At 40.0% G+C, this 19,147-nt stretch overlaps 1 protein-coding gene across 18 annotated transcripts in view; it reads right to left on the reverse strand.

The window, feature by feature from the left end:
• ESRRG (estrogen related receptor gamma) overlaps window positions 1–19,147 on the reverse strand; it is a 392,895-nt gene that overhangs the window by 316,488 nt on the left and 57,260 nt on the right. For 4 of the 18 annotated variants that reach the window (XM_066316200.1, XM_066316193.1, XM_066316195.1 and 1 more), the window contains 2 exons: window positions 14,643–14,702; window positions 13,874–13,917 (listed from right to left, as the gene is read on the reverse strand). The exons of 12 other annotated variants lie outside the window; for them this stretch is intronic. The gene's annotated coding sequence lies outside the window, so the exon portion shown is untranslated. The remainder of the gene's footprint in view (window positions 1–13,873; window positions 13,918–14,642; window positions 14,703–19,147) is intronic. 2 more of the 18 variants (XM_066316205.1, XM_066316197.1) reach the window with 1 other exon arrangement.

A 19,147-nucleotide genomic window follows, 5' to 3' on the forward strand; every position in this document is an offset into this window, starting at 1 on the left:
ACAAGTTTGTCTGATGTTTTAAGGTTTGATATTGAGCACAAAGTATCACCTACTTCTCAGTCAACAGGTTATATGTTGTACTGCCTTCTGCGGTAATTGCGACAAATTTACTGTGTTTCCCACTGAAGTAATCGGAAAAAAAAAAAGTAAAAAAAAGAAAAAACACCACAATTACCATTCCCGTATTTAAGACTGAGACATTTGGATTGTAAGCATTACCGTATCTAAGCTTTCAGCAGTAATTTAATTATTGAACGGAGCCCTGTGCAGTAAGCTTGAGAACCCAACCCTGTTCCCCAACTGTGAAAACGTCTACACACAGTATGTTGAAAGTCCACATAACCTTAGAGCTGCATCTCTCCTCACAACCCCATTTATCACTCAGCAAAGAACTGGACAATGAAACGGGCAATGTGCCCCAAAACCTACCAGGAGCCATACAGTACCTCTGCCTAAGTCCCTGAGCAGCAACACCCACGGCGTCAGGCTACTCGAGCACTCACCATCAGGGTCAGCATTTGTTCTCATGCAGAAAACCACCCAGGGCTGCTTGCGTCCGAAGGCATTCTCTGGTTCCTCCTGTGACAACTTGTTTCAGAGCAGAAACAAGTATCTTTCAGAAACAGTATCTTTCATCAGTCACTCTCCCTTCTCCCCAAGGAAGGGGGATGCTCCAAGTCATCACAGTCTGTTCCTCAGGATCTGAGCACCCCTCTGTGAAAGGCCAAATTCACACATAAATGCCGAGCGTCTTCACTGGACTGACCTGTGAGGTCTTTACTACCCCTAAAGTCAAGGACTTGGTCTAGTATTTCTGGGTGGCACATAATGACTTTTTAAGTCACTCTCTAAACTTATATGGCATCTGCTGTGTCCATTTAAAATGGGTTTATGGGTAAAATACGTAGCATGTAATTATGAGTTAAGACATTTTCATATCTCATTTACATATATCCCATCTTACCACATATCAGATATCACCTTTTATTTCTTGGATTCCCATACAAACTTCTCGAGTACTCACCACCCCCTTTCCCTGTTTTATCACGGTGCAGCACAGTCAGGACACGAGGTGCTAACTACAGCACTGTGCACCATCGCAGTCCCCGTGAGGAATGCCTTGCTTTAATAGAGAAATAAAATGATATAAGGTCATAAGCTAAGACTATCATAAAGTGCATTGCAGGTACCCTATACTTAAATACTCCCAGGCTACCTCTTAACCATAAGTGAGGCAATTTGCCTAATGCCTATAGAAGTGACACAATTAATTCCCCTCCTTTAAATAATCCTATTCTTTCATCTGTAATGTGCCTCTATAGAAATAATGTTTACTAAAACCAAACCAATTTTTCAAAAAACATATCCTTAAATTTCTTAGCATTAGAAATACCTTAAGTCTAAAGTGAAATTTAGAAAGTCTTTTGTTCACTGTGTTCAGAAAACCACTGGAGACCCCTTTCTCTCTGAAATGGAGACGAAGCCCCACGGCAGTATTATGAGCACTGTAAACACACTCGGTGGACTGTATGCAAGTGGCCTCAGACATAACAGCAACCTCAGCATCTTTCTCTTCATGTTTCCTGTTAAATACCTGCAAACTAACCAACAACCTCCAAATTAGTCCTCCCAATTAAGGCTTGAACCTTTCTGTCCTGCTAGTGCAGCATTTTCATGTTACCCATCAGCCTGGAATTTTGCACACCATTGGAAGCAAGGTGGGCTAAGTGGAAAAGGGTCCATCAGGATTACCTGTACTTAAAAGGATGCTATAATTTTTTAAAAAATCTCAGTTTGAAGCATTTCCCACAGCGAAAGCATTTGGAAGTTTAACAGTATTGCTTAATACAATGTACTTTCCACGTGGCCAAGAGCATGGACATCTTGTAGGACAGGTAGAAAGTTGGAAATTCAGTACTTACTCATCAGTCACAAGTTCAACAAACAAGGAGGATAAAACCACACAAATTACCTGCACCTCTGTACTGAATTGTACAAACCCAGTCTAACATATCAGTACCATCACATTCTGCAGAAAATTTTTTGTATAGCAAACAAACCATTCTCACACCAGGTCACTACCTCTCCCTGTTTACTACACATGTCAGTTACTATAGATATAAACCCAAAATTTGCTCTAGAAAAAAAATCAGAATAACAATATAAGTTATACTGTTATCTCAGAGTTGTTCCACACGAGAAAAAAAATCTGAGTTATTTCACCTGAAAATTAAACATGGAGTCCCCCAATCAACAAGTGCTGGATAGTAAATATACTACCTGAAATTTTACTCCATCAAAAGGATAAGAAAAGGAAAATATGAGTAGGTTAAGTATATATTGACACTTTAAGTACATCTTATTGTCTAGTTTATTATTAAACAGTATAAACTATGCCTGTCATGTGCAATCACTAGTTGAAAACAATCAGCAAAACAGGGATTTTATGGTATAAATTAACATTGGTTCCACTATTGCCAGGGGAAGTTTTTGCCATCAGCTTCAGCCAGTGCAGCATCTGCCCTCAAATCTTCATAGAAATGAAACTTCAGTAGTTTACCAGACACATGTGGGTGCTGATTCTTTCCACGGCTTTTTACTGGATAGTGGTTTTATTTCAAATGAGCAATTCACCTGTTTTTCTTTTGATCCACAGACAAGCAAACTGGGAACACACAACCTTCTCACAACCATGATTCTTAAACAGATGGTTCAAGGTACAGAAAACTGGGCTAGGAGTGTTGTTAAGATGTCTTGATGCCTTTTGTCCCCGTGTGCCTCCAGGCAGGGCCATTTATGCTGTTTCTGAAAAGTTTCCAACAAAAGACATTCCACAACATCCCAAATTTTATCTGCTCTAGAACATCATTGCTAACATCTATTGTGATTTTTGTTTTGTCCTGTTGAACCAATTACATCCCATACCCTCCCATTTCTCACCAAGGAGAATAAATTACTGCTTTTCTTTTCCCATAGCCTTTTGTATTCTTACTGCCCTTTGCCATGCCGTCCCTCAGAGATTTTTTTTCTGGCCAAGCACCCCCAAAATCTTCAGTATTTCCTGACAGGTCACATTTCCTCGCTCTCCTATCACCCTCAATGCTTTTGCTTTGGACTTTCACTGAATTCTCTGTAGCTTATTTGGGCTTTGCTGCCCAAACCAGCACTTAGAGGTATGCCAGAGGCATGAGGAGCAGAAGTCACTTCATACCACTCATGGGCTATATTTTGTATTACACCTTCATGACTTCTTATCAAGAAATGTTCTGAATTCCAACATGAACATTTATTCTGCCAGCTTCAGAATAACTCTTAAATTAACTAGAATCTTTAACATGGTAAACAGCATTGAATTAGAAGAAGTCACACCTAATTGGCTGTCTTCATTTAGCCTACACCCCAAAATGGCAGAACATTTCAGGGTTACTCCTGGAAATACAGAAACACAAACAGCACAAGTACAATTAACAGAGACTTAATCTAATCTATATTCAGATGTGGATGTACAGAGGTAAATGTACAGATAAAATATAAACACCCACACACTGAGTAGGTCTGTAACTGAGAGGTTTACCTAAAATGATTCAGAATACCACAACTTTTCCAGTGCTAAAAAGAGGACAAAAAATTAGACAGCTAAATATAAACATAGCTAAAATCTGATCCCCTTCATTTATACTTCTGAATCTAGATAAATGTACATGTGGAAGAGATCTTTAGCATGTCCACTGCCTGTTCTTCCTCCATGTAAACAGGTTCAACTCCTCTGAAGTAGTCAAACATACATGTAATGTAAATATGTGTGTATGTGTGTGTAAACCCAGGGTAAGTGAAAATACAATAAGGCCCCTTGGCTCAGGTCTAACAGGTAATTGCAATAATAGAAAAGCAAAAAAACTAATAAACTGTAGTTACTTACTATGCAATAAACATATAACTATACTGTAATTACAGTACCTGATTATTGATGTACTGTAAAATAAACTGTTATTAAGTTTTTTTACTGTTCCCTTCTATTTACAGTCATCTCTGATAAAGATTAAGCTTCCCCAAAAATGTATGATAAAGCTTCTTATCAGAGGTTTTAATGCCTCTAATAACTACTGTAATTCTGTGTGATTTAGTGCTTTGAATAATCCACCAGGATTTTTCTCTAGATCTTTAAAAGGATTGTAATGTGTACAGAGGTGTCGTAGTGATTAAATTTACAGGACACTTACCAAAACAGTGATAAGACAGGATGTTTAATTAACACATGTACACGTTGTTCAACTGTACTATCATGCAAAAATGGAAAGACCTGAATGAGACCTCTATTTTCCTTTCAAAATGCTAAAAAAATAAAATTAAATAAAGGATTATCCTCACTGTACAATACAGGAGCAAATATTCTGAGGGCAACAGCAAATCCAGGCAGCACCTGAGAGTGGTACCAGTCTAGTGTTGCAAACTGGGTAGAGCCAAGGTCCTGGTAACTCTAGCTGGATGCCCCAGAGAGAGAGAGGAAAAAGTAAGTTATGACAGTACATGGGAATTCACCAGCTGAGTTTGGAGATGTCATTCTTTGGCTGGTGGGTAGTTCAAGGACATTGCAGTACTCTTCAGCTATAATGCTTGAAAATATCAATGCTTTTAAGGCTCATTGACAAAAGTCATTGCAGAAAACCAGCTGAAGGTTACCTTATCAGATGTTTTTGAACTCCATGTCTCAGAAAGGCACACAGGCACTCTAGAAAATCCCTTTTCCCTCCATCAGTAGATTTACCTAATGGCCAAGGCTATCCCTTATTTATATAACAGATAAGTAAATTTAACTTAAGCAAAGAAATGCCCCAGCAAACTAAACCCCAACAGAAAAGGGCAGCAGAGTCAACCATGTAGTGAAAAGTGGAAGACAACCTTTATCTCTCTGAGGACTCTTTTCACTTTAACTTCTACTGACATTTTGTCCACTGTGGTGCTAATAAAAAAAAAAAAATCCCAAACTGACAGAGAGATCAAAAGGTGATATTATATACAATCAAAAGATGAAACAGAAAAGTCAAAAAGCTCATGCAACCCATATTCTCACTGGGGAAACAGTCTTTTTAATATTAGAGTTGTTTGTACTTTGAAATTGAAATCCCAACATCTGCAAGTGCACGCAGCTGAAGTAGATTTCATTCCTGGATGGGCAAGTGCCAGGCAGTAACAGGGCATGAGAACAGACTTTGGCTCCATGAGCGGAAACATAAACCTCTCCCTTGTAAAAATGATTCTTAATGATCTCAAAGGCCCCCTGGTTTAGTATGGAAGATGAGTGCTGCTTTCCTTTAGAATGAATCCCACGTATTTTGTACCACAGTCCTGGCACAGGGCTACAAAGATGAAATCATTCCTTGACCATCACTGTGGGCACGCCTGCTCTGATCTGCAGTGCAATGCAGGGGCACACAAATACTGGAAATGGTGTAACTGCCTCATTACTGTGCTCTGCACAGGCTTTTATACCCTGGTTCTCAGCAAGACTAATTATTCTGAAAGAAGCATCACACCACTGCAATTATCCTGCTCCCAAAACCCGCGTTACATCATTTAGGACACTGTGCTTCACTATTCTGGCATAACCATGCAGCTTTATTTTTTGCCGCAAAGATTTTTACTGGGGAAAAAAAAAAGTTAAGAAGAACAAGCTTAGAGATCACGAACCATAGAAGACAGAACACTTAAACATAAAGGGAACTGGGAGAAGGCACTGAGGGTGTCAAAAATCACATGCTCCTGAGTCTGCTTATTTACCTGGCATGCAGGACTGCTTACCTGCGTAATCCTTTCTCTGCAGCAAGTGAAGGTGAAGGTGTGGGAACTTCCTTCTTTCTTTGCTGGCAATATTAACTGACAGCATGGGGAGGGAGACTACAGGAAGATTTTATTTCTCATCTCCATCATCAAGAAATTACTAAGGTAGCTTTCAGGACTCTCAGAAGGCGCTTGAAACCTATGGTCCTTCAGCTGGCTACTCTCTGGGTGGACCAATATGCATGATGCCCTCTTGTGTAAGGCTGCAGTCCTTCTGCAGGAGAAGACTTGACTTTTTAAATCAAATATACAAGTTTCTCCAGTATCAAAACCTCCTTCCCTTCCTGGGAAAGAAGTTACAGCAGTAAACATTATTTAATGTCCCTATTGGGGGATTGGCAAATAAGAAAAAACAGCATTTACTCAGTGTCTCAGAAATTAGCAGATCAGCCTTAGTCATTTTCTCTATCTCTCATTAATTAATCAGAAAATTTCCCAACGTTTCTAAATAAGCCTGTTCTTTCCTTCTCTGCCCAGCAAAACTACAAGCTACATCTGGATGTGATGGTTAACCACATTTTTGTTATGTTTCAGCACTAGATGGAGAACAACTAGATTTGCTGCTCAGAAAGAGAATGAGGGGGAGGAAAAAAATAAGACAGAAAGGAAGAGAGAAAGAAAAGAGGGAAAGGGGGAAAGAAAAGGTACATTTGGCCTTTCAGCCAAATGACTCAGAGCAGTCATCTTCACAGCACAGAAACCAAATGATTTGTGAAATCCTTAGAAACATTGGTGATTCAGCCAGCTGCATGGAGGGTGGTCTTGTTCTCTGCTAAAACAACCTGGTTTAACTCCACCTGAGTACTAAGCTATCCACCATCTTGAAGTGTATAATTTTAGAAGTCAAATACCTATGTAAGCATGTCCAGCTTGCTTTCTGTTTAAAAAACATTCCTTACCTTTTTGATCCTCTCCCTGGTCTTTGCCCTGCTCCAGAGACACAAGTCGCAGAAGGCAACTGAACATATTTCACCAAGAAATGTGGGCCATATCCTTTGTTATAACAGAAACAAGACAACACTTGTTTTGATCTAGCTATGTGTATTTAAAGAATTACCAGCAGAATATAAAACAAAGTGGAGAGGACTATTTGAGGTCTGGGTGTTCCAGATATTTTTTCAGAAGCTGCTGTGGATTTCAGTGGGAGCACTGCAAATTGAATAACAACGGGGAACATCTCCCAGACCAGAGCTAACCCAGGGTAGTGCACAAAGGAAAAGATGTTCACCTATGGAAGGCACATGCAAGCTGAACTGCATATGTTAAATTAAAGACATCTGCACTTTGGCAGAATTTGGACAATGACTCACTTTAATTATGTAAAAATTTCAAACGGGGCAAACTCCACTGTAGTGACTCACGTTAGTGGTACCACATGATCTTCTGATAACTACATCAGTATATAACTCATGTCTCTGCTGCAGAGTTTCTACAGAGAGAATGACATATTACCTGACTAGCATTAAAAGGACTCCATGTTCCCAGCAATGACTGGTACATTAAGTAATGCTTCAGAAAGTAGCATATAGTACACTGTAGCATATAGTACACCGAGCTTTTTTCCCCTTGACACAAAACTACAGTTCCTCTAATGACAATAATTCACTGTCATTCAAAAATCAATTTTCTGTTTGTTTTATTTCTTTAAATTTATAGAGTAGTGGGAAAATATTCCAGAAGTAGAAACTTACATCATTTCCTTTTCCCAAGAAGAATTATGGTGCTGCAGACCTCCTAGGCTTCCAATCAAAAACACTCCCACCCTGTCTTTACGTGAGTGGCAAACACACCCTCAACCCCTTCAAACACCAAACCTGCCGTGTAGGTTTGACTGGCAAAGGTACCAGGCCATTTCTTGCATTTTGATTCACAGATATTCTTGGACCTTCCTCTGCTACCTCCTGCACTTTCCAAGCTGGATTGGTTTGCTCGGTTCTGGTGTGGACTATCAGAAGGAACTGATTATGCGCCTTACGTCAGACTAACAGGACTGATGACCTTGAAATGTCCGCTGTGAAGAAAAGCTATTCTGCATTATTTGCCTCAGATTTTTAAAAATAGCAAAACACTGTATTACTTACCTCAATGTTGTTAAGGAAAGGGGGGGTCTTTTGCTGATTTGTATCAGGTTCCTTTTCTGAGCTCTGAGAGTTGCTGTTTGTATCCTGGAGTACCACTGCATTACACTCCTATTAAACATTTGAAATAGGGATGTACTCTACAAGGCTTTCTAGACACTGTTTTCAGGCTTAGTGAACAAGCTAGCAGGACGCTTAAGTATCAAAGAGATATACAAAAGGCATTTTCACTACAAAAGGAATGTGTTAATGTGACAAATACAGCCTTTGTTAATGCCAGATGCTGACTATAGGTGTGAATGAGGAGTATGATGAATAGGATGATGAGGAGAAAGCAATCTTAATTGTGCAATTAGTTATGTTATGTTTGGACAATGTTTTGCATAACAATTATAGGCCACCGTAGACTAGTGGTCCAAAATTATTACAGTCCTCCAAAGGAGTTCAAAAGCTAAGAAAGCCACTGCACCTTTTGAGAAACTACTTTAGAAGGCTAATGAAAAATGTAAATGATGTCAAGTGGCCTTTATACAGCTTAAGTGTGCCATTGGGCTTGATGGCAAGTGCAATATGCTTTCTCCAGCTGAGTGCTAAGAAGTAGCAAGCACAGAGGATGTCCCAAGGGAATGCCCTGAGCATTCACAGCACTGCCAAAAGGTATGGGAGTCTGGCTTCTGAGTGACAGAGTTGGTAGGAAATGGCTGAAGGTGTTGGGACCACTGTGTATGTAATGGGCTGGATCAAAAAACAATGAGCAAAAGGAGAGGAGTCACAGTGTGTTCCTGTCCCTTCCTAGCATCTAGCAAAGAGGGAAAAAAAAATAGAATCTTGATTATTCTACAACCTCTCATTCCACTTTTTACTTTTTTTTCTATTTCAAAGCACAATTTAACTTTTTTTATAGGGGTTCACATAGAAGGTAAATTTAAAATTGGAATGCAGATTAAAGCTCACTGCTACAACTGTTCCTGGGGGTAGAGGGAAACTGCCCAGAATGTGATAATAACATGGGTGTTGAGTGATGATCTGCTCATAATCAACACATCCAAGCCCACAAGACTTCATTTTATCCTTGATCTCACCCCAGGGATCCTTGCCAGTCACAGCTGATGCTGGGAGGTATAAGACATACTGCCCCATTGGCTCCATGACTATTCATAGGTTCCCAGTGCTGGGGAGCAGGACACATGCCCTCACACACCACTCAAAGGTGTTAAACTTACACATATTATAGCTTCCCTATGTTCTCCTCCCACAGAATAATGAGCATGGCTATCCACCAAGACAAAAAAATCCACTGACATTTGAATAGTAGGCTAATGAACATGAGGGGAAAGACTCAAGGTTCTGTTGACCTGTTCCTAAACCTTTATTTACAAAGGACACCTTTAAGCCAGACTCTCCTCTGCCTTTCAAACATGACACTAGAACAACCCTGGGAATATGGTTTTTAAACAGTCTGTTCATCCCTTACTCAAATAAATAGTAAGTGTACAGTGCTGCTAAGTCAAGCTGTCTAGCAAAGACATTTACTTCTGCACAGAAACTCAGCCCCTGTGGTGCAGGAGAGCACATCAGCGTGCTGTGACCCAGCTCTCAGCCAAGGGGATGAAGAAGACATCAGGACCAAGAAACAGGGCAGAGAACGTTTGTGCTGTACCCAGCAAAAGCATCCACCCAGTTCGTTGGTTTCAATGTTTAGACTGGAAGTGGGAATGGTTTTTTAAAGGCTATTTTAGCCAGTGAAAGAAGAAAAAGAGTATCATGTGACTTTGCGCCCTGGATGCTGTTTGTAGAGTCACAGCTGGACTTCTACAAATTATTTACAACTGCAGAATGATATTGAATATACAACTTGAGGGAAAATCACAGAGAGCAGGATGGTATGCACACAGAACTAAAATTCAAGTTCAGTCACATCTCTTCCAACTGACTGCAAGCACCTCTACAGTCAATATCCAAGGCTCAAACACCCCTTGGAAATTCATTAGCAAGCACAGCAAACAGTAGTCCTGAAAATAGCATCTTTCCATTCAGTGCAATGAGACATGCCTCACTATATTATATGTTCAAAGAGGGAAGGGCAATACTCTTCTAAACCTAGCTTCTCATGAGCCTGAATCCAATCACACATTCCCTTTATGACAGCCATCTCTCTTGGTGCTGCTCTACAAAACCTACATCGTATCAGTACCACCTTAAAGGTCAGCTGTGCTATTTCAATAAATAGAGAAACTACGGTTTCCTTAAACCACTTGCATTCCTCTTGCTGCAGTCATTTTGCCTCTATTCTATGGTCCTGCCTAGCTCACTTTCATATGAATGTCAGATTTTGCATTTGCTGTGTGCTGTCATCTAGACTCCTGCTGTAAAAGAGTTTGTTTTTCCCCCAGTTGGTGCACCAGATTAGCATTCCCTCTCTCCCCACTCCAGAACAGAATGTAATTAAAGATCATGGGAAAATAACACATACAGTACTCATAAAGTTAGAGAACTTCAGGTTTGGTTCTGCTTTCCTATTTTACATGCTCTACTTCACTTCTGTATATAAAGAGAAATATAAATTATTTTGGTCACTGGGTATCTATTAACTCCTTGTACATCAGATCCTGAGAGACAGAGATGGCAGCAAGATCCACACTAGCTTATGAGAAAGGGCCTGTGCCTCAGAGAATCACACCTAATACACCCAAAATGAAGTGTTTTGCCCAAATGGTTCCCTCTTTGCTTACTGTGAAAAGGTTATGAAACATAAGCCAGAACTGTCTCCCTGTTCAGAGTGTTCAGGAAAATGTTTCAATCATCTAAGTGAATGTTTTCACCTGAGAGGCCTGCCAGGATGATCTGTTTGATAGCCTTGAAGCCAGAGAACCACTTGGGTCAGCAAAAGTCAGTGCTGGTAGCACAGCTAGTTTAAAGCAGAGGTTGTTTTCTACATCCTCACCTCAGCAGGGGCATCTCCACCTCAGGTTTTTTGGTGCTAGAATGGAAACATCTAAGAGCTTACTGCCTTTGGCTGTAGGACTGAATGTCACCAGAAGAGAGATTAACTGCTCCTTAGTTAAAAAAAATAATAAATAAACCAACAACAACAACAACAACAACAACAACAAAACAAACAACCTTAAACTGGGTTTATAGCACAGATAAAAATACTATCAAACTGCCATTTATCACCACAAGAGCAAGCAAAAGGCAATTGTTGATCTTCAGTGTCTCTTGAGAGGTTCTGGAAAGGAAAAAAAACCTACCAGGTGATCTGGTGCTGTGAAGGCAGGTGGCAGTGAGGAGGCCACTCAGGATCTACATCCCAAGTTCTGCCACAGCTAAATCACATCCCAATTTGTCTCCTTTTTCAAGAGGAGAGAAGGTAACTGAGGTCACTGAGAAAGATGATGTTTGTGCCGTGTCGTTTGACACAGTACCACACAGACAGAATTTATGACTTGCCCAACATATACAACACTATCGGTGGTGGATTTCTAGGAAATAAACCCCAATATCATGGTCCTTACTATACCTCAAAATTCCCCCCTCTTCCTCAGATAGAGAAGAAAGTAGATGTTCGCCTTTACTGTAATTATTTTTTACGAGAAGAAAGTAGATGTTCACCTTTACTGTAATTATTTTTATGGCAATTCTCTTCCATTAGTTAGAGGATCATAATGGAATAAATAGAAAAATGAGCTCCAAGCTGAGTATTCTACATTGTAATCTAAATTAAACTAGTATTACAAATTTGTTTACATATCTCAGTTGAGCAATGCAGTTTCAAAAGTTACTTGCTGAATGTAAACATCTCTCCTGATGCTACATTACCCACTATATGCAGTAAAATATATTCTAATGTAATACAATAAAACTGAAAAACCAATAAATGTTCCTATTTATTGAGAAATTGGACAAAAAATAGCTTATTGTCAGTTTTTAAAGACTGAAAATCAATAGATGATGAAAGGTTGTATTTTTTGTTACCATTAGACTGTTGACTCTAGCAATAAGTGAGATATGGATTATAACTGGGGGAATAAAGAACTGGTGAGATGTACAATTTGGAGCTTCTAGGGTTTTGTAGAAGCTCAATTCCCAGTATTTGTGCAGCAGTGGCCATCTTGGCACTGCTGTTAATGGGCCCTGAGAGCACAGCTCCTCCATTTTGTTGACAAAGCCAGCTTTAAGTATCTTCCTGTCTTTACGAGCATTTCTAAATTAATCAGACTTGCTTAATCAGACTTGCATCTGCTGAGGATCACAAGTAAAGGAGATACGGCTTTCACACATATTCACATCCTGCCAGTAAAAAAAATTTTCAAACAACACCATGAAATCCCAGTTATTAATGTCACCTCTCAGCTGCCTCTGAGTCCCCCTGGGTGAGCTGCCAGGGGGCGTTCCCCAGGTGTGGCCCCACATAACACCCAACACCAGAGAGAACTCCAGTTAAATACCACCCAACACCAGACAGAAATCATCAAGTTAAATCACATGTTCAGCTTGCAAAAACCTTTAGCTTTCGTGCTAAAGTCACTGAGTCTGCTACCCTTCCTCACACACGTAAGGTTTTCCACATCTGGGCCCTGAGCACAGAGGTCCCACTCCAGTCTGCCATCTACACATGGCTGAGTCTTACCCTAAGTACATAGGCAGAGAGAGGTCTAAAAAACACAGATTTTCAGCACCTGTTTTCCCAGAAGGATTTATTCATGGGAGTCAGTTTAAAACCTGAATTTCTATATTCGTCCAACAAAAAGCATACAACCGTGTAGAGGCCGGGAAGGCATTCTTGTCTCACGGTGCAAACACAGCAACATGGAATACTACAAAAAATACGCAGTGAGAAAAACACCGAGCTAAACATAAACGCTGCACCCAAGGCCCTTAAATAGTGATCTATGCCAACATTTTTCCAAGTGAACCAGTAGGTATGACCATTACATATAAACCCAAATATAGATGTTCTACCCTGACTATATTTCTAAACTCTGGAACAGAGTCTGAAAGGATGCCAACTACAATAGGGAGTTAGGGCTGCTTTTAGGATTTATATTCTCTTTGTATGTTTCATAATAACACAGCAGCTCAGATCTTGCTAGATGGGGGTAATGCAGAAAATGCCTATACTGCCTTCAGATACACAAATGCTCTTCTCTGGAAAAGCGGGCAGTGACTACTTTTTTGGATGTGATGGAGAATTAGTACAGCCAGCTGATCTGTTTCTGCAGTACCTGATTTTACAAATCCAGAGAAGTGTGCAGTTAAAAGTCTACAGAAAGAAAATTTCCCACGACCTGGAAGGAGCTGATAGCGTGCAGAAACGGCCATCCTACTGCTGGCCCCAGTCCTGTGCTTCCCTGACATAAAACATTTGCTTCAAACCAAGGATAGTACAGAAAGAACTAATCTTCACATCATGGTTTCCTTCTGTTTTCCCAGGTAGGAAGCTATTTCTAAAAAGGGGGCTGTTACCATGTCTGCATAATCACATACCAAAAAAAGATTAATGTTGCTCCTGTAAGCTTTTGCTTAAGTATACCATGGAAAATAACTTTGATGAAATAATTTGCCCAGAGCACTGCTTGTCTGGAAGATTTCTATAATTTAACCGCAGTTCTGTAAATAATTTGGTGATAGACAGGCCATCAGCATAATTTGGTGCTAGACCCATGCAATGTTAAGGAAATGGCCAGAAGGCCAAAATTAAATCAACTGGGACCTAGTATGTACAATGCACATTAAAACCAGTCCAAATCTATTATTTTTTTGAATATGCTTATTCATTTTAAAGGAAGACACCGATTTTTGCTTTGGGAATTAACACAAAGTCATGTCATGCTTCCTCTCTGTGAGGACAGAATCACCCACACAGGGTTAATCCTGCAGATCTTTGTGAAGATGTACAATATTTTTTGCACCACAATATCCCAAACTAAAGCATTTTGTACCACTTTTGGACTTACCGGTAACTTTCACCAAAGTATCTCAGTTCTCCTGTGCTGATAACCTGTAAAATAGCAAAAGCCATTGCCCTGATTTTTTCTCAAGCTGTAACCAGGTCTGCAAGATAAGAGGTACAAAATTGTATGCATGGCACATTGCACCTTTAATCATCTACCTACCTGAAATACTTAAGCAAGTAGTTAGACATCTAAATGGTCTAACTACAGGCTTAAAATAAATGAGTTTTGTAGTACATGACTGTGTCCACGTAATTTGAAAACTGGTGTTCACATCCCATCTCAAGCAAAGTATCATTTCAGCTACAGGCAGATCAGAAACCCACAGTATTAGAGACAAGAACAGGCCTAAGATTTAGTATTTCAGCTGAGAAGAGGAGAGAACAGATGACTGCAGGATGCATCCCACTGCACTGTTTCATTTCTGGACAAACATTTTTCCATCAGAAATGTCCACAATCAGCACTGCTTTCTTGCATCATCATAATGTAAATAGAGATACATTCTGGAAACCCTTGATGATTTTTACCAAATGAGAAGGGAATGGCAGGGAAAATAACATACTAAACAAAGGCAACAAAGCCATCCCTCTCACCTCTGCTGAAAAAAGGCATCAAGAAGCAGACATATTTATACTTCTTTTAACTGAAAATATAGAGAAGGAGGTGAAGTAGATGGGTTAAAAGCCAGCAAAAAGTAGTATAAAAAAGCCCACCAGGTATTGTTGCAAGAACCTCTAGATAAGCATCTTAAATCAGGGTAAATTACACACCTCATGCTGGTGACTCGGTCATGGGAAATTATGAAGCTACGTGATGTCTCATTTGTTGTGCTGAAAACAAATGTAAATAAATTACTGAGAGAATCTCATTTACATTTAGAAATTCATCCCGATGCATGACATGACTGCTGATGTTTTTTTAAATGACACTTTGAGAAGAAGTGCCACTATTAAAAACAGATCATAGCCACCTCAGCGAGAGCCTGTGCAAATGTGTGTGTGCCTGTGCACAAGTGTGCAGCAGCAGACGTTCTAGAGAGATCTTACAGTTCCTTGGGAAAAAGGCTTTCTTCTACTGCTGCACAGCCAAAATGGTGGTGCCAGAAGACAAAACCATTGATACATATTCTTCTGTGTATTTTCCCCTCTCCAGAGGGGGAAACATAAAGGCAATGTTATGGGTTGGCTGCAGCCACTACAACAGAAAGTGCAAATACTAAAATGGTGGGAACAGAAAATAGTGTGGCACATCCCTCCATCATCAAGCGTAATAAAACTTCCCCTTAAATACACACACAAAAAGCCTTTCGCTAAGCTTTTATCTCCCCCCTCCGCATCTCACATTTTAAGCTGTCACTGAAAAAATTGAGAAGGATATCCAGGAAGCCATAAGATGGAGAGCAAGTTGAACTGCTGTTAGCTAAGCAGCACACATTCAGGCAAATATCCAAATGCTTTAGGAGCTGTCATTCTCCATCCCGCGTGGGAAGGCTGTGAAGAGACGGACTTGCTCGTATCATGATTGCTCTTATTATTACAGCAGTGAAAACACTGCATACTAATGGATGTGTTTTCAGAAAAAAAGACTGTTAGATGGCTTTTTAGACTCTGTGCCTTGGCTGTCTGGGCTTCAGTATCTGATATATCCTATCCCTTTCTTTGCTTCCAAAACAGAACTCTAAAAGAAGTTTGTAACATGAGGGCAAATAAAACATATTTCCAAATGGGGACATGACAGTGTTCTACAACCCCACATACGGCAGCATATTTACATAAGCCTGCATAGGTCAGAGAGTTTATTTGTTAAGGGACAAATAAGCAGGCCATGAAATAATTATTTTTCATTGTGCCCTGCCAAACCTACCCAGCCAAAGGCTAAATTGAGCTGCTATTGTGATTATTTGAACTGTGGAGCCAAAAGTCTTCACTGCAAAGCATCCCAGCTGTCCTAAATTTTATTCTGATGGCTAGTTTTCACACTAGCTTGAAACTTGCCAAAAATGCTCCACAAAACACGCAGGCGGAAGGCTTGCTTTATCCAGACCTACATCAATTACTGATTTAGAGCTGTTCTGAGAACTTGATTATTAACAAATCACTTCCCAAAATTGTTATGACAAGATTCACATATGCAAATGGCAAGCTGCTCATATGTACACAGCTAGCAAAAGAAATTAATACAAAGGTTCCCAGATTTATTTATGGTTATTTCCCATTCTGCTTTACTGCAAATTAGCCACTAAAATATTAAAAGAAAGGGGAGAGATCCAGCTGCAGCATCACAGCTTTGACATATGGTGACATGGGAACACCCAGGCTATAACTGCTCAACATGCTTCTGCCTTCAATCACCTCCCTGGGAAAAGGATCTACCAGTGCCTTCTGGCACCAGAGGAGGCAAAACCACCACGGTAGCTCTCAAGCTGCATGTTTGAGAGCAGGTAAGATTACCCTGAGAACAGCTCAAAAAACAGGCTTGGGAGGATATTTCATATTTTAAACAAGGTTGACAGTGGAGGAGAGGGAAAAACAAATATAATATATTTTTTAAACCTCATGCTTCAGAGCTTAAATTAATCCCTAATAATGAAAGATTAGGATGAGAACGTGTAGAGAGAAGATTATCCCAAGTCTACCCATTGTGAGGCTCTTACAACTGTACTTGAGGTGCCTGGGGTTGGTCATTGCTAGAGACAGAGCAGTAGGATCTTGGGAACGATTAATTTCGTACTCTACATTTTGCCTTAAATAACTAAGACACAAACAAAAGACAAAGAGGCTAATTGTTTTGAAAGCAACAGACTTATAAATAAATGAAATGCCCATCACTCGTTATCAGGCTGTACGTACCACAACCCTGACCAGACAAGTGCACCTCGCTGTAGCCGCCCTCCTTCTCCTCCACACCTCCTCCTATTCTTCATCCTGTTTGTAATTTCACTGTAATATCCTCAGGGCAGCAACCACTCCACATTTACACATGAATTAGAACAACACCTCACACAATGGCATACCACTCCTGATTGGAGCTGGACTGCTCCTGGGAATGCTGCTGGGAACGGTACTATAAAAAGAGCTCATAAATGTATAGAGTTCAGCACAGTAACACACACACACATCTCCCAACCTTTTAGCACAGTTAACATCCCCCGACTGTTAACTCTGTTTTCACAATAGTTTGCAGATAGTTTAATCCATTTCCAAGCTCCAAGATGGTCGCAGGATGTGTAGGTAAGATCCAGCAGACCTCCACCAGGACACACCCAGGGAAGTCAGGCCTCTGCAATGGACCCCTGCACTCACTGCTCAGTACAATGACAAAAACGCTACAAGATCATGTTAGAGGGGTCAAGGCTTAAGGTTGAATCCTGCTAGGATTTGCATGGAAGCTGATCCAGTGATGAGCTGGGGACATTCAAGATGGGTAACCAAAGGAAGCCACATCATCCCTTTGCAACCATTACAGAACTAATCAGCCCAAATTCCCTCCTGATTTCCTCCCTTCCTTGGGAGAGGCTTTTGACCTTTGAGCTAGCATTTTAATATATTCTGGAATTTCAAATTTTGTACATAATAAACTAGTTATTTTCAGGTACTTCAGATATAAATAACTCCAATACAAAACTTTAACTTGTTCTGGTACTCAGTCATGCTATTTTTAACTGAAAATATAAGAAATAGGTTTGAAAATCTTTAGCAACATTTTTCCATTTTTCCAGCAATTCTGACACATTAATTTATTTTGTTGGACTTTTTCCTGAAGGACATTGAATGGCCGGTATGCTTCACAGAGAGCAAAAGAAAAAGGAAAGGAGTGGGTACAGGTAAGGTGGAAAATCAATAAGTCACTTGGGTGCATGTATAAATTCAGGCAGGTGAGCCCTCTTTAAAGCCAGGTTCCATATTGTAGGCACTCCTTCCAACAGTTAATGTCCAGAAAAAAATGGAAAAAATAGCCAAAATGTAAAACATATTAAAAATCTTAATTAAAAAGGAACGGACACTTTGTCAGGCCTATATTCTGCATTGATAGGGCACCAGAAATTGACCTTAAAAATTTATCATACAGATTACAGCTGTTAACAACCACATTAATCTCTTTCAAAATAAAATAAAATTTCTTAAAAAGTGCAAATCATTTTTTGTTGACTGCCAGATGACAAATCTCTTTTTTATTTGCCTAAAAACTCTACACGATCAAATTGTACGTAAAATGCAAGATCGTAATTCCTTTTTCTCTGGCTCCTGATGAGATGGCAGCATTACAGGGTCCTTTATGTGCTTTTCTATGTAACTTTGCACTCAATGCAAGTTTTGTCCATGGCATCAATGTGGAGATTTTCTGTCTCACAGAGATGTGACCCACACTGCTGGACATCCTCAGCCTGAGCACTTCAGCTTCTCCATGAATTGCCTGCAACTTGTGACTTAACTCTTGTTCTTTTTGCCTGGGGTGCCCACGGCTCCAACCAAAGCAAACTGTCCAGTGTCACACTTCCACTCTGGAGCAAACACCCCTCAGGAATGATCTTTTTTACTTCTACAAAGACAGTAAGAGACTGAGTCTACATGGAAGAGGCTGCTGACAACCCCGCACACAGTCATAGCCAGGTATGTGACAAAGTCCAACTAAATCCTATTAGGGAATAATACAAATGACGGAGCTTAAAGAATACAGTTACCTCCTAATTAGACAGCCCATAAATCTGCTCAGAACCTTCAGAACTTACCAACAGAACAAGAATCTCAAGACCTTCCACTGGGTTTCATTTTAACAGACCTGTTGTCCACTGAACCAACAACTCCATTGCTTACAGACAAGATATTTCATCAACTTAAAAACTATTAAAAGATGATTATGCACTGAGCTTTCCTGAAATTGTGTAACATTTGCATGGTATAACACATACTCTTACTTGTTCACTGCAGACTGATTCAAAGTGCTATAAATATGTTTGCCCTTTCTGCTAAGCCCGCCTAAGGGATTAGCAACCCCCCAAAAGTTCAGTTGAATATTAACTGCATTAACTTTGCAGACTGTAACATACTGTTACACTCAAACAGCCTACGGTGTGGTATGGATGACTTGCTTAATAAAAAATGTTTTCTTGCAAAGCCCGATTGCTAGAAAAAAGAATTTGCTCTGTCAAAGGGGGTGACCTCTTCCATTTAACTTCATAAAGCAACCAAACAAAAGGCAGAACTTCACAGGGATGTCCAGAGAAATGTTTATCATTTCAACTGTCAAACCAGATGGACTTCCCTTGGCAACACAG

The sequence above is a fragment of the Sylvia atricapilla genome, chromosome 3, assembly GCF_009819655.1.
Source record: "Sylvia atricapilla isolate bSylAtr1 chromosome 3, bSylAtr1.pri, whole genome shotgun sequence".
NCBI lineage: Eukaryota > Metazoa > Chordata > Aves > Passeriformes > Sylviidae > Sylvia > Sylvia atricapilla.